Source organism: Nylanderia fulva, unplaced genomic scaffold (assembly GCF_048542155.1).
Source record: "Nylanderia fulva isolate GAGA-0341 unplaced genomic scaffold, ASM4854215v1 Scaffold34, whole genome shotgun sequence".
NCBI classification, from domain to species: Eukaryota; Metazoa; Arthropoda; class Insecta; order Hymenoptera; family Formicidae; genus Nylanderia; species Nylanderia fulva.
In genome coordinates, this window is record NW_028190411.1 from 479142 (window position 1) to 495441 (window position 16300).

Sequence of the window (16300 nt, forward strand, 5' to 3'; positions counted from 1 at the left end):
TGCATCGTGTTTTGCAAAGATGATTGTCTCGTTTAGTCTCGTATATGTTCAACGCGTAATTTTCCAAAAAGAATGACCGCCTAACGATTGACAAGTTTATGATCACCATTCTTGGCAAGGGTTAAGACTTTATCTGCGAAAACTACTTGTCTGCGAAAACTTGAATGCGAAAGAAAAAAAATCTAAGATTTCTTAAATATATTCGATAAAAATATATTTTTTCTTTGAGCGAACAAAAATTTAAAATTATCTATGAATCTACACCAAACAAATTACGAAGTTTATTATGTATTTTTGCGTGATCACATTCAATTTGTATTATTTTTATATTTATAGATACATTATTTTATATAAATATTCATACCAGACTATACACACACATAAATATATACTTAATATTATATTATAAGATTAAGTAATTTTGTTAATAATCGTTCATGTAATCTTAATGAGATTAATAACCGTAAATTTTTATCAATCAAAATCAGGCTAAAAATATTCATGCATTTACATTTAAGATTTAAAATAGACTCGTTATCGGTTTAGATTCATAGAACGATATGCGCGACGGCGAGAGAAAGAAAGTTTCACCAACTGCTTGGCAGCTGTTGCGATTGTTGTAAAACTGCGGTGAGTGACAGTATAACACATGAAGAGAGAGAGAGAAAGAGAGAGAAAGAGAGGGAAAAAGACGAAGTATAATCTACTTTACTTTCACCGAGCCTTCATGATAATGCGGATTTCCGACAGTGAGAGTTGTATTTCGCCAGTACATTTCGCACCTCGGAGAGAATCAATCTTCTTTTTTTTTCAGAATAAATTTGATTATTATTTTTCCTTGCTATTTCTCATTTTTTATATAAAATGTTGCTATTCTCAAACGTCAACTTTAATGATAATTTTATTCTATTTAAAATGAATTAAAAATTTAACATTTTTATGTCTATGCCAATTTTTTATATCTTGATTTAAATTTTTTATTTTTTATATTATCCTATTATAATAAAATAAATTGATGAATCAAATCATTCACTAAATTCGAGGGAAGCGAGACGTGCACATAATATCACCGATAAAAGAGGCTCTTTATCAGCTGTTGATTTATTACGATCCACGACCGTAAATTTCTCCGAATGTATGTATTCCATTGGATCAGTGACAGGTTGGTTGCGAATCTAAAGAAGTGAGAAAATCTTGAACAACATCGCGTGAAACCCTAATCGATTGACGCCCTTGACACGTGCTCTGGTTACCCGTGGCAAGTCAATGCCAGAATAATTACAGACGGGAATTTACAGCGGCGAAATGGCTTGAAACGAACCACTCGCTTAACCTTATTAAACATCATCACCAAATATACACAAGATTCATACGCGCGCGATCTAATAGAGTGCTCTACTTATTTAATTTATATTTTGCAAGGAAATACGATAAAACTATAAATTTGTATTTTTCACGGAATTAATTTCTTTGGCTTCTCCTCCTTTCTATTATATTATTCATTATTTAAAAAAATGTCCCATTATCTTTATCTTTTAATATAACACTAATGTCATTTTTTTATATACGGTAATAATAAATTCCTTCAATAATATATATTTTTTGAATAATAAATTAGATATACTATATATAAAAGTCTTATATTACACATTGTAATCTAGTACGATTGACGAGTATAAATATTAAGAACATGATATTGCGATATCGGGGGATGGGACTCACCCTCTAACGCAATTAGGCCTTTGGCACGCGCCAAATGTATTCCCTCACGGCGGTTCAAGCAGTGCAGGGATAATTACAACGTTCCGTGCGGTTCACGGACAATCGGAAAGCGCTCGCGACCGCTCGCCCACGTGCTGTACACGTCGTGAAATTCAAAAGAGGCTGTTCACGTGGGCCACGTGGTGCGTGTCGTCGCCTCTCACGCTTTCACAATGTGTAACCACCTTGTTCCGCATCGACACGGCGGATCATCGCCCTCTCGGTATCATCATATATGCAGGTTGTGTAACACGAACCCAAACAATATGTAGGTCGCAGCCTATTTCTCTTGCTTTTACCCACCTCGATCTATCTTCCCCGATTACATCAACGATCGACGCGATCTGTTAGCCGAATACAAAAAATGTCGCTAATAAGAAAGTCTTCTCTTTTATGGTTACGACATTGCTCAATTGGACGTTTCCTTCGTGTTCTAATTCTAAAGTTCTTAATATTTGACCGACAATATAAACGATTACAATAAAAAATTAAATTTAAATACATATAGTTGTTTATAGTTGTGTAACTTTTTTACGAATAATAAAGCTCTTTTTTTTAATTGACATTGACCAATACTCAAGATAAGATATTGATATTTAGCAGTCAGCATCCATATTTAAGCGAAATATTCCTATATAAATATTCCTCGTATATGATAAAATTTATTACCAAAGATGTCCGCGCTATTATTAGCTTTATGATCACAATCTAACTATAATTATACAATACGTACAATCTCATTAGCTGCTAATTTATAGCTTCAACTGTAGTATGATATCTATTACACAAATGCGTATCGTTTTCAATTAATGCAATAAAATCCATGCATACACGGTACATCGATACAAATAACGTTGAAAGATAAAAGCCTGACCTTGTCGGGCGCAAAATTGATAAGAGTTGTAATTCACAATCGTAACTTTGGACTATGTATATACAAGTCATATATATGTATGTACCTTGAATTGATTAATTTGAAATAAATTTCTCGAAATAGCCCTGAGATTAATTTTAAAATATTCAGCCACGAAAGATATTATAGACGATATCAAAATTTCGCAAGGTTCAAACTTCAACGATTCGCAACTTTACAATCAAATTCAGCGCTTGTCTAAAGTGAAAAAATGTTAAAGTTAAATTAATAATAAGAAAAAATATAAAATTATTATAATTATATATGAGAGAAAAAACAGCGGTAAAGATATGGAATCCTGCCAAAGTTAGAAACTTCATAAAAATTGTATAAGTTATGACAAATAGAAATATAATTTTTATATAAGTCTTAAATAAATAAATAATCTAGAACAAAGTGTTAAAATATCTTATAAATATTTTAATATAAAAATATTCATAATTAAAAATATTTTACTAAAATATCTTCATGGAAATAAGTGAGTGCTTTACTTTTACAAGTAACTAATAATGAATTAAATAAATTATAAGTTAGTTACCCTACGCGATTGTTTCGCCTCTCAAATTTGCTCTTTTGTAGATTCTTTGCAGCTTCACTCACTCGTGAAAACACAGATAATTACGCATGCAATAATAGAATTCATCATCACGCAACATTTTGTATGACACTCGCGATAAGCATGCATATTTTACTATAAGTATTACGGAAAAATAATTAAAAAACACATCTAATTCATTCAAAACAATTCATTCAAAAATCATACGGACAAGCAGATTCGTGTGTGTCGTATCACTCATTGTATACTTTAATTATTAACAAATATATGTTTCAGAGCAATTTTGCGTTATGTAAAATCTAAATAAATAAATATCATGTATAATTCAACAAAAGTATTGTCTTACTATTTCTCAAATTACTTGTGATGACTATTTCTCGAAATATTAGATGTGAATCGCGATTTAAAAAATTTTTTTAATTTTAAATTTTTGAACTTTTGATTTTTTTAAACGCAATTGCAATTTCTGAACCGTGCAACTACGAACAAAACGAAAATTACTACTAACAATTACAAACGATTTCAAAAAAGATTGTGCAAGTGGACTCAACTTACAATTAGAAATGTCGCGCATTCAGTTATGTGAATCTGATACCTAAATTTAAAAAATTCATTTTTTTAATACTGAAAATGATAAAATTTTGTTTGTAGTCAATGTAAAAATAAAAAAATTAAAATTATGCAATTATCGGAATAAACAATTAGCAATTCTCACAATTAATTCCTACATTAAACGATGCAAAAGTAGTGTTGCAACTATTATTTGATTCAAGTAATGAAAAGTTATGATAGCGTTTATTAATAACATTTATATTTCACGAAATTTATGCGTTAGAAATAAAATATGTTCACAATACTAATTTTTACTTGTATATTTTCAAACGATTTATGTTTTAATTCATTAATTCGATTCGCATAATTTTGCACGGTATTATCGTGTTTTTTCTCTAATTGTTAAATCTAGCGATTTGTATTTCGACTTCTCTAAAAATAATGCGCAACTTATATTTAAATTGATGTAAAATTCAAAGTGCAAGGCATAATACGTACATATATCCAATTTTAATATCATTAAAGAAATTCCAATATCGTTAAAGAATATTATTTATCACGCGCTCATAAAGATCGTAACACAATGATAATTTATAATTATTATCTTTACTGCTTTGATATTTACTTGAAATGTATAAATTGCATGAATTACATGCTTTCGCAAATATTGCTGTACAGATATCTCGGTTTACGAGTCAATCGCAAGAGTTAATTGATCGTATGGACTGATAATTTCTAATTGTTCGTAGAAAATGATCGCGTGTCATGTCTCCTAAATTCCGAATATTTTAAAAGATAATTATCGCATTATTTCGAGAAATAAAATAAGACACTTTCTTTAAATTATGTATTTATTAACTTATGTTACATAACGCGCGATAGTAAAACTGCTCTCTATATAAAATGTTTATTATTTATTAATAAATAATCGATGTAGCGAAAGTGAGTGAAATTATGAATCTGCTCGCGCGATTTTTAAGTGAATAGCTTTGTGTTAGTTTTTGTATATTTCTGCGTAAGATAATAAAATATGCATAACATTAACATCGAGTGTTATGTAAAATATCGCGTGATAATCGTATTTTATTGATACACGCGCGATTTTTCCGTTTATTATCCGTATTTTCGCAAATGAGTGCTATATGAAGTAAAAAAAATGAAGAAAAGAAAAGAAGCCTGGAAAGACAATTAGCTAACGACGGAACAATCCGTAGAGTAATTAACTTATAATTTATTTATTATTTATGAAAGTAAGTTTATTTATGAAAGAGTAATTGCTCATATATTTTCGCGATGACGATCTATCTCTTTCATCATTGTGTAATATAATACAAATAGAATATTTAAATTTTTTATTTTAAGATACATGAAATATTTTAGTGTATAATATTCATAATAATTAATATTTTTATATAGAAATATAATATTTATATAAAATATTGTAAAATTTGTTGTAGAGTTATAATTAAAATTTTAATTAAGTTCAACTGGAGGGAAAGTTCAAAAAATCGAATATCAGCATTTTGCAATCCAAACACACAAGTTTCAAATGTTAAACACATGACAATTATATTCATCGTTCAAAATTAAAGTATAGATCCATGAATGATTACATGTGTGAGATATTTGTAACTTTATTATTTTATCTATAAAGCAAGTTTCTTAGTTTACGAAATCAAACGCATTGATGTTGATGCAATCGTACAAACTAATTGTAAGTATGTTCTACAAGTCGTGCAAAGAGATATTTCTGCGCCGATTAAGTATATCTGACGTCGAAATTTAGAGAGATGAAAACATCACCGAAGATTTCACAAGTATAGCGCTCCTTCTCTCATTGATCGTTAGGTTAATAGGTCATCTACGTTTTGATTATTCGAGCTCTTGTGAAATAAGGAACTTAATCAAATTGAGAAAAAAAGAGAGTGAAAAGAAAGAAATTCTGTGATATAGGTATATATACAGAATTCTGAGACATAAAGTCGTACACTTTCTTTCGACAAATATAAAGTCATCCTCTCTACTTTCTGTAGAGCAAAATTTAATTAAAAACTAGTTTCATTTCTCAAATTTTTACTTTCTCTCTTTTTCTCTTTTATCGAATATCATATATCAAATATTAAGTTCAATTATCGTTAAGTGAACTGACGACTAACTGAACAACAGAATTTTTTGTTACTCTGAATTCGTAAAAAAGACTATTACACACAATATAATTTTTTATAAATATTATACAATAAGACCTAAATTAATAGTATGATGCAATACGCTGCCATTGCAATCAGGAAATGAATCAGAATTGAAAATTTCTTGCGATCGTGACTGTAAATACGCCAACTATAAATGGGAAAAGGGCAAAACTGATCGAGCAGATGTAGCCAAACACGAATCTTTACAAATGCTAAAAGGTTAAAATACTTTACGCGAATCTAATCATAATTAATAAATTTTGAAATCATTAAAATTTTTTAAAGTTTGATAATAATTTAATTAGCCAATTATTTAATTAATAGTATTTTAAATACTTTTTACCTTTTTTATTTTGTAAAAAATCTTTAATATAACTAATTGTAAGATTGTCTATAGATATATATACATATAATAACGTGTAAATAATCGAGATATAATAGCAGCTAAAAAACGGAGCTGCGAAAAATGCAGCGAGCGTGTACTTTCTCTCTAGTAAAAGTAAAAGTTGCGATATCACTAGAGACAAATGTAATTCAACAACGAGTTCAACATTTTACTTATTCATGATGCTTTCTCTTATGCATGGCTAAACCAATAGTCATATCATTTTTAAGGATTATTTAGAGATTTTGATTGCACGCAATTGATAAATATATCATAATAAATTAATATGTAATTAATCAAATAGAAATGTATAATCATCAAATAATATATAATTAATTAAATGGAAAAGTATATATAATTAATCAAATTAATATAAAAATAATAAGAATATCATTCATTTTATTTACATATTACCTATTTGTCATATAAAATACAAAATATATCTGTATTCATATTTTTAAATGATTATTTTCAACATTTTCGTATATAGTTATCATTTGTGCTTCACACATAAGATCTTTATTTTGTGGCCTAAAATTTTATATATATACATTATGTATAGTGCAAAAATGAAGACTACCAAAAGAATTGTTTCCGCCCGGGATCGAACCGGGGACCTTGTGCGTGTGAAGCACACGTGATAACCACTACACTACGGAAACGTTGTACTTCTGAATCCTCTTCGAGAGTATGAATAGTGAGACAAATAGTCCTCAATCAAGACTAAATAAAACCTATTTTTTCATTTAAAATAAAAAAAAATGTTTAATATTTATTTTTATCCTAATGCTTAAGCTTCGAGAAGTCTGTCAAAATCTTAGAAATACGAGAGTTTTGTTATCCACTAGCAGTCTTATTAACGCGAGATTTTATTGGTAAACTTTCGCACAAAGACGAAACTGGAAGGTGGATTTGGGAAACGCTGATCTTTGTGTGCGAGAAATCTCATACGTGGTATGAGAACGCCGGATCGTCGGGGTAGGGCAGGTCGAGCCGTCTCAAGGCCGGTTAGGCACAAGGGCAGCTTCAGTCTAGTGTGAACTCGACCGCGCCCTTCGAGGTCGTGCCATCCCATTCTCGCACACGCATCTTTATTTTTCCTTCGACAAGTCAACGACGCGACCAGAGGAGTTTGCTCAGTCTTTGTGTTTCAGAAGACGACGAGATGAATGAGAATAAATCAACCCAGAAAGAGATCGATGATATGCTCGTGCGAATGAATGTAATTGAATCATTATTTCATATTTATCGTTTTATCAATCATCATTATTTGTCTATTATTATTACATTGATATACCATTTATTTTTCACATAGTTTTACTGTTATCGCATTAAAAAAGTAGATACTAATAATACGATATATGAAAGATAGATATATAATTATTTAATTAATCCATTTATATTATAAAGATCGTCAATTTCTCAATTGATTCGCATTATTCATCTTATGTAGAGTCTTTTAAAAATAATGAAGTTGAATAATTCTTTTTGAATCTCCCGTTCTATCGCAAATATCAATAAATTTCTTATACCTACTAGCAACGCGATATTAAAAAGAAATCAGTTTATCAATTGTCGCAATATGCTAACTTTAATCATGCCAAAAAGACTCTTTCTCACTGAACCGAAAGGTCAATCTTGATTAGTATGAGAAGCTGGACGACCATTGTCATTGAATTAATTGCTCGTCGGGTACGACAGATAAGCCAATAGACGTCTCCCTTCGCTCCTCACGTTCCCCAGAAGTACTGAATCATAATTGGACGTCACGCGATAGGGAACGAGGAACAGATCAAGGTTTTGTCGATGAAAGAAACAAGATTGTTTCGGCCAACAATTTAACCTATTTCGAATTATGAGCAAGCTGGGTAATCGATTGCAATGGACCATTTTGCCAGACCACGAAAAGAAAATTCAGATAAAAATTCTATGATTTCAATAGACATCTTAACTCTCGAGTACTCTACTGATCTAGTAAAATAAAAATTTGATCGCCATTATTATTACGTAAATAAAATTATCCGTTCAATTCCTGAACAAATAGAATTAAATCATATTAACTGCTTCGTTTTTTTTTTTTTTGTAATTTAATTGATGATACATTTTTGAAAGAAAGAAAGACTGAGATGTAAAATGGGAGTCATAGTATTGTCAAATATTGTTTTTGCCTAGAGACATAATATAATTATTATCATTAAATTATTTTTAATTATTAACATAAAATTATCCGTTCAATTCCTGAACAAATAGAATTAAATCATATTAACTGCTTCGTTTTTTTTTTGTAATTTAATTGATGATACATTTTTGAAAGAAAGAAAGACTGAGGTGTAAAATGGGAGTCATAGTATTGTCAAATATTGTTTTTGCCTAGAGACATAATATAATTATTATCATTAAATTATTTTTAATTATTAACATAAAATTATCCGTTCAATTCCTGAACAAATAGAATTAAATCATATTAACTGCTTCGTTTTTTTTTGTAATTTAATTGATGATACATTTTTGAAAGAAAGAAAGACTGAGGTGTAAAATGGGAGTCATAGTATTGTCAAATATTGTTTTTGCCTAGAGACATAATATAATTATTATCATTAAATTATTTTTAATTATTAACATAAAATTATCCGTTCAATTCCTGAACAAATAGAATTAAATCATATTAACTACTACGTTTTTTCTTTTGTAATTTAATTGATGATACATTTTTGAAAGAAAGAAAGACTGAGGTGTAAAATGGGAGTCATAATATTGTCAAACATTGTTTTTGCCTAGAGACATAATATTCACATAAATGCAAAGACAGAAAATTTGGAAAGTTTGCGCAAAGGGGTGGAGATAACAGATTCCTGACGCAAACATGGCTGGATCGAATCTTGACTGAGCGAAGCAGCAGGATAGAAAAAAAGGGCGGCGCAGTTCAGCGAGAGAAAGAGGGAAAGGGAGACAAAGAACCGAAGGAGCCCTCATTCCTTTAGCACGCTGCACGCCATGCTCGTTCCCAGCTCCCGGGGTTAACGCACTACGGTAGACACAAAAATCCCCCCAAGGTCGGTGCATCCCTGTCTGTCGGTTTGTCCGTTCTACATCGGTTGACCGTCCCCTGCCCCACGCCTCGGACAACCCCTCAAAAGCCAGCGACCCTCCAACAAGGCAGACTCACCCACGCGACTGATCTTATTTGACTCCAGGGCCGTGCGAACGAAGGAAGAGAAATCTGTTTGGCTAAATTGTGTAAAAACACCGACTAAATTCGGTTTGTTCAATGTGGAAGATATAGTTATGTGAGATATTATAAAGTGATATTTTTGTTCTATGTGAGACATTTTTATTCTACATAAAAATCATTGAAGTTTTTGTCATCAGGGAAAAAATGCGATTTGAAGGAAGCATGATTTTTATGATATATTGTAAGAGAAAAAATTGCATAGTATAACAATTTCTCAAGAGATGGGCTGAGACTTGCATCGGAATTGGAAATGTGCGAATGCAGAATCCTTGACTTTATCAATCACGAATGTTGTGAACGCCGTACAATACAGAGGAAGAACGAAGAGGAAGGAGAAGAGAAGAATGATCGAGAGCAAGGATCGCGCGTATGGATTGGCGTGAAGCGACGAGTGCATCGGGTGAACGGCCGGCCGTGCATCCAGACTGCAGACGTTCAATAAAAATATCTTACGTTAGTCTTTCTCTCTCTCCTGACCAACGTCTACTCCCTCATTCATCGCTAAATTATTTTTATTACCGAATAACCGGTGCGGTGCTTCTTACCAAACATCATTGGCCAGATGATGCCTTTTTGCTCGAATTAAGAAACAAGTGAAACAAAAGAGTGATAGAAATTTGTCGGTACTTTTATTAATCGGAGATATTGAAGAACGATTTAGATAATACACAGGAAAATTTCGTGGTACAAACACAATGTGGGACAAATTCAGTTTAGTTCAATAGTTTGAAAAACTATTTGTGTACCGTCGCTCAACAGTGACTGAGATGTATGTAAAATCTGTAATTTTTGAAATTTTTTTCCAATCATGCTTGTGGTTTACTGATTAATTTGAACTCTAAAATATTTAGTGCTAAATATTGCAGTAAGGGCCAATGATCCAGATGGACTTTCGCTCTGTCAAGTTGAGCCGAGCGCATTATCTCCTCCGCTATTGATACGACCGTAGGACAATGCACTCATTGGCTGTGGACGTAAATAAGTACACAAAAAGACGACGATCGAAGCTTTTAACTCGCATTGTCGGGATCTATGATTCGCCTTCGTGGATAAATTCTTCGCACGTTTCCTCTCGCTAACGCAAAAGGCTTCTGATTCACCCTAAATTATTATGAGCCAGCCGAAGAACGGTGTATTCTGGTCGACCAGTATTGTTTCTTTGCGACGCGACGTCGATCGCAGATCTTTAAAACGGTCGACGTTAATCCCGCGCGTCCCGACTTGAATCCTAAAAATATCGAAAAAAGCGCGGTCGATGCTAATAACGCTGATACGCAAATAAATGCCTTAAATCTTTTCTACGAGATATATTTGTAAAATAATGAAACAAAATACTATCTTTAATACAGTACAAATCAACACGAGGAAAAAACATTTCTCCGCATAAAGATATTTTTTGTTCATAAATTTTTTAACAAATTTAACTTGACATTTTCTCAAACGAAATTTTATAAAGTAACAGTTAAATTATTAATTTTGACAATCTATTTTCTGCTATCTGCGGTCGAGCGAGTCGAAATGTCCTTTCATTCAAGTAATTTAGATATAAATAAATTTCCTAAAGCTGAGATTTGGATCCATTTTGGCATCATCATCGTATGTTGCTCGGTCGCGACTATCGAGACGATTCACGACATGAGTCACTGAAAATATAATCCGAATATACGGCCGGCTATGACGCACAAGGTCAAGGTTTCACACAAACGGTTATCAAGAAATAAATTAAAGTACGTCCTCTTACGTCTATAGCATCTGACCAATGTGACGAGCGAATTAAAGACAACAATGACTATGCGCGCATAACTATAACTATCCGCATAATGTGTAGGGCCAAAGTATGCATAAACTTGCGTCAAATTATTTCTTGATTATCTTCAACAAGTATAGTTTGAGGGAAAACAAATTTAGTTATTATATTCGCGGACTAATTTCTTCTATAGAATGTTAATTGAATATACATTATATATTGTTAAACTTATAGAAGAAATCGATAATATAAACAGAACTGTAAGTATCTACTTTCAAAGTTGATACTTATAATAACTACGTATTATATATTGTTTTAAACAGCATAAAAATCATCGATTAGTAGCAGAATAAATTAAGCTGAAATATATGTATATATTACACGCGCCCAATTTTAGAATTTTTCCTCACATCGAGTATAATTTGCCGCGCTGATCTAATTAAAGACTCTGGCGAATTTATTACGGAGCGATAACAATATTCTAGTGCCCGTTATATCTAGGTAAACGTCGGTTCTGGGGTCGATCGCCATTCTGAAGTGATTCCCTTAACACAGAGAGCGGTAAGAGAGAAGGTAAATCACTCGGATGACCTACGATTAAACAGCGTAAAACGATCACGGTGACCCTCGATTTGCTCTTACTTCGCTGAAGAACAAATCGATGCCTCGAGCAGTGTCAATGTCAGCCGTAGGGCAGATGCGACACCGGTCTGCGCCGGGAAAGCAGTCTTTGACATTGCGTCATCGTGACGTCAGTTAGCAACCCCTTCGTCGCTAGACTTGCTCCGGCTTGCCGCCCTTGCTACGAACACGATCGACCGTCTACCCCACGCTAGATTCTCTAACCTGCGACGTGGACGCACCTTCGCGTCAGTCCAACCTGTTGATCTAGCTGAGAATAAACTCGATCGCTCTCTCTCTCATTACGGAAAATGCCGAGATCTTGGAATAAACGTTGCATTTTTCGCTATCGATTTATATCCATTATCGAGAGCGAAAAAGTGAGAAAAAGTATATCGTTTGATTGCAAGAAACGTTCATTTCTTTAATATAAATCTGATAGAAATCTATGAGAATAATATATCTTTTATATATAATAAATATTTAGTAATAAACATTTATTTAATTATGCGTGCCGCGCTTGTATTACAATAAAAACTGATTATTTTTATTTGGGAAGGCTATTGTCGCGATTTAATATAATTATTAAATTCGAAGTAGTAATCGCACATACTTTTGATAACTTATTTATTCACGTTACTCTATGGATTGTTCCCAGCTATTGATTTTCAGAATAATAATTAAAGCAGAATAGAACAAGATTGCGAACTGGACGCCAGGAAGACAGAATAAATAAAAGAAAAAATGACGAGAGGAAGATTACATATGTAAAATGGTTCGCAGCAAGAAGCAAACAAGAAGGATCTTGCAGCGAAGATTCCCAGAAACATTTTGAGAGATTATAACGTCCGCATCGAAAAGCATATTTCCTCCCCGAAATTCAATAACAAAACTCTCTTGCAGAGACAAAGAACGCATTAACGTGCAGGATATCAAGATGGGTGGCACATGATATCGAATTACCTTGATTTTACTGGACAAAGAGTTTTCGGGTGGTCGAGGACCGAAAAAAAGCTGCATGCGAAAGATTCACGATCAAGTCGAACTCAATACAAGCTGTCAAGGTGGCCACCAAATTTTTTTTCGTTTTACGATTCATACTTGGAGCACCTGTCCGAATTTGAAGGCTCTGTGCTTCTGGCTTGCAAGCAATACAACGTTAAATTTATTCTAAAGCAATAAAAAATATAGTTCTGCTCTTCGATGGGAAGAATCTACAATAGTAAAGAACGATTGTTATAGCGCTTCAAAGTTGATTACGAGATTAATTCTATTCGTTTAATAAAATATCAGGATGCCGCAAACCGCAGACGGCGAGCAAAGCTGGCAAATATATATACGGTTCTTCCTTTTCGAGGTCATCCATCCATCGCCCGTGCCGCATCACCTGCCTGTTGATACAGCCGAGCTTACTCCTTCGATCTTAAATTTTGTAACGGAAGATAATCACTACTGTATATATAAGATATAATATAATATATAAATGACATTCCTCTTTACAAAAACAAGATCGAAAAAAATTATGCACTGACCTCATCTTAACTGTACGATAAATGACAATTAATTTCAAAGATTTCATCGATATCGAAAATTTGTGAGTACATAGTAAATAACGTGATTAACTCAGTGACGTGATATAAATTGCAATAAAATCGTTTATTTTTCGGCTCGTGTTTGAAGCAAGGAAATGCAATAATATATAAAGGGGCATCAAAATGTGACAATTTAGATATTATTTTTGCCAATGAAATGGGGTCATTTAATTTTTAACGATCCCCCGAGACCAATTATAAACCACATGCAACCGTCTGTCGAGGGTCACGTAAACGCGGGTGCGCCGAGGGCCAGGTGTTCCACGGCGTACGCCGATTTTGTAGGTCGTCATGGCATACAGACACCCCGAGCCGTGCGTTTGGCACATGACTGGCGGCAACATGTTTGCTCCGTTTATGTAGGTCGCAAACTATGCATGGGGTTATAACATTCAGGGCCGTGCAAATCGAGAAACAGCCGTCAACTACTTCGCCATATTATTCGTCTGGGTGTATTCAGAAAATGAAACTTTGAATTCGCTTCTCTCGATATAGATTTCCCCGTCAAAGACAGATGGTTTTATATTAAAAATTCTAAAACAAAACCAGTATTTTTGAAACTATCTAAATAAAAAATAATTTATATTTCAAGCGATATTTTTACTACATACTGAGCTTAAAAAATTTTAATTCCATAAAAAAATTGTAATGTACGTAGATAAAAATATTTGACACGTATAGTCTTTTAAAATTCCTCTCAAATTTTGTCGATATTCTACGAATTCCAAAGTAAATCACAAAGTAAAAGTTTCAATCTGAAAGAAAATTCTACGAAGAAATTTCATCATCGCGAGCACGAGCCTGATGTAACGAAGTGCGGTTTACTCGAGCAGGTGTTACAAGTAACGAAGCACCCGTTGCCGAAAGAACTGGACCACCTGTCCATTTTTATCAAGTATATTACACACATTACATTCACACTTCGGAACAGCGTGTCCGCTCCTCCAAGTGCAATAAATGAGGTAGCAGTCCACATGCTCAAAAGCAGACCCGATGTCTTTGTACTTCCCTTTCGCGGTCGGGGTTAAGGAAATTATTAATTATATTATAGGACAGTATTATAAATGTAAGAGCAACAAAAAGAAATATATAAAATACAAATCAATAACTCTTAATTATATGACTAATTTAATAAAATATATGCCTAATGAAAAAATAACATTGAAACAAATTAAATAAAAAAGAATTTAATTTATTTCCTGTATTCATTATTTATTTTTATGAATTCGCGTTATTCGATAAACTATTTTAATAAATTAATTTCTTTCGATCAATTTTCAAGATTGATTATTTTAATTTGAAAACGCTAAAAAGATATCTTTAAAAAATCGATTGTATGCAGGTGCGATCTCTTTTATTAAGTTTTTCTACTTTCTGACTTCTCAAGGTAAAACTGAGAAAGAGAAATCGTCCTTCGTCTTTGGAATTAACCATTGGCTCCATTGATGAAATAACCAATAGACGATCCTTTAATCGGACAGATGTCGTTCCCTTTTCTATAATCGTAAAGTTACAGGCTGTAGATGAACGAAAGGCGATGGTTGGATGACAAAGCCAGACTTTAAGACGCGATTATTACGTTCATTGTTAGAAAAGACCTTGAATAATGTGTAACGCGGTTGTTCATTGTATCTCCTCAGGACATAGGGCGACGAAACCTTCTTGAAAACCTTCCTCCATTGGAGGTCTGGTTACGAAACAACTCAATCTATCGGTATATACGTGCTAATATAAAAAACATCTAGAGTAGGTACATCCGCTGCTAGCCCGATCGTTTAATTTAATTAGTTGCTGATAATAATCTTCATTAAAATTATCTAGGGTTGAGAATCGCAATTTCTCGGATTGTAACCTTACTAGTATCCTCGCCAATGAAAAATCGTGTCAAGGTTTCTTATAATATATATATTATGTATATATATCACATTTAGTCGCATGCAATGTCGATATAGAAAAGTGATATTTAAACTTCCATTTCAATTACAAGTAATTACTATATGTATCAAGAGCAAAACGTTTGTTCTTTTTAAATTCATGTTTAACTTTACAGATCCGTTGGATCGATAAATCATAAACAAATATATAAATATAGTTTTTTCATTTTCAATATATTCATAATATTTTTTTAATGAAACTAAGATAAAAGCAAGCTGTAGATATATTATAAGATATCTTTGATTAATTCGGGCTACCGGAAATTGAATATTGACCTCGTTTAACATCGATCTGGCCATTTCGCGACACTCTGAATAAATGTTATGAGTAATACGCGATGAGTGACTAAGATTTCTTCTTCCTACTTCCACACAACTCTGTGGATGATTTCATCGTAATGATCTAGATAACGATTGAACTTTATACAACATATGAAATAATCAGAAATAGTTTATAGATCATCTGTATTATAGGTATATAGAAACACAAAACAAAAAAGATACGCTAATAAATTAATATTGTTACGTTATACAATAATTATGCTCATCGTCAGAATTTGTGTGGTGCAAGCATCCAGTTTTGCAATTATTTTAATTATACTCGCACTAACCAACCTCATACTCGTTACGCTTTGATATTTGATATTAGCTTTTCCCTTATCCTATACGTCATCTTCTCTGACCATAAGTGCTTTCGCTTGAAAGCTCATTTGCGATCAAAGATATTGCTATTATCGAGATCTTATGGCACAAGCGACCAAAAACGAAATTAAAGCAAAACCATGATGGCTTTTATCGTGTTCGCTTTAATTTCGTGT

General features: G+C 32.6%; 1 long non-coding RNA gene and 1 other non-coding gene across 5 annotated transcripts in view; both read right to left on the bottom strand.

Moving 5' to 3' along the window:
* The window catches only part of LOC114932179 (uncharacterized), a 177147-nt gene that overhangs the window by 137336 nt on the left and 23511 nt on the right, over nt 1-16300 (bottom strand). The window lies entirely within an intron of this gene.
* Nucleotides 6946-7018, bottom strand: TRNAV-CAC (transfer RNA valine (anticodon CAC)). The gene has a single exon. It is a non-coding gene; the product is annotated as a tRNA-Val (tRNA).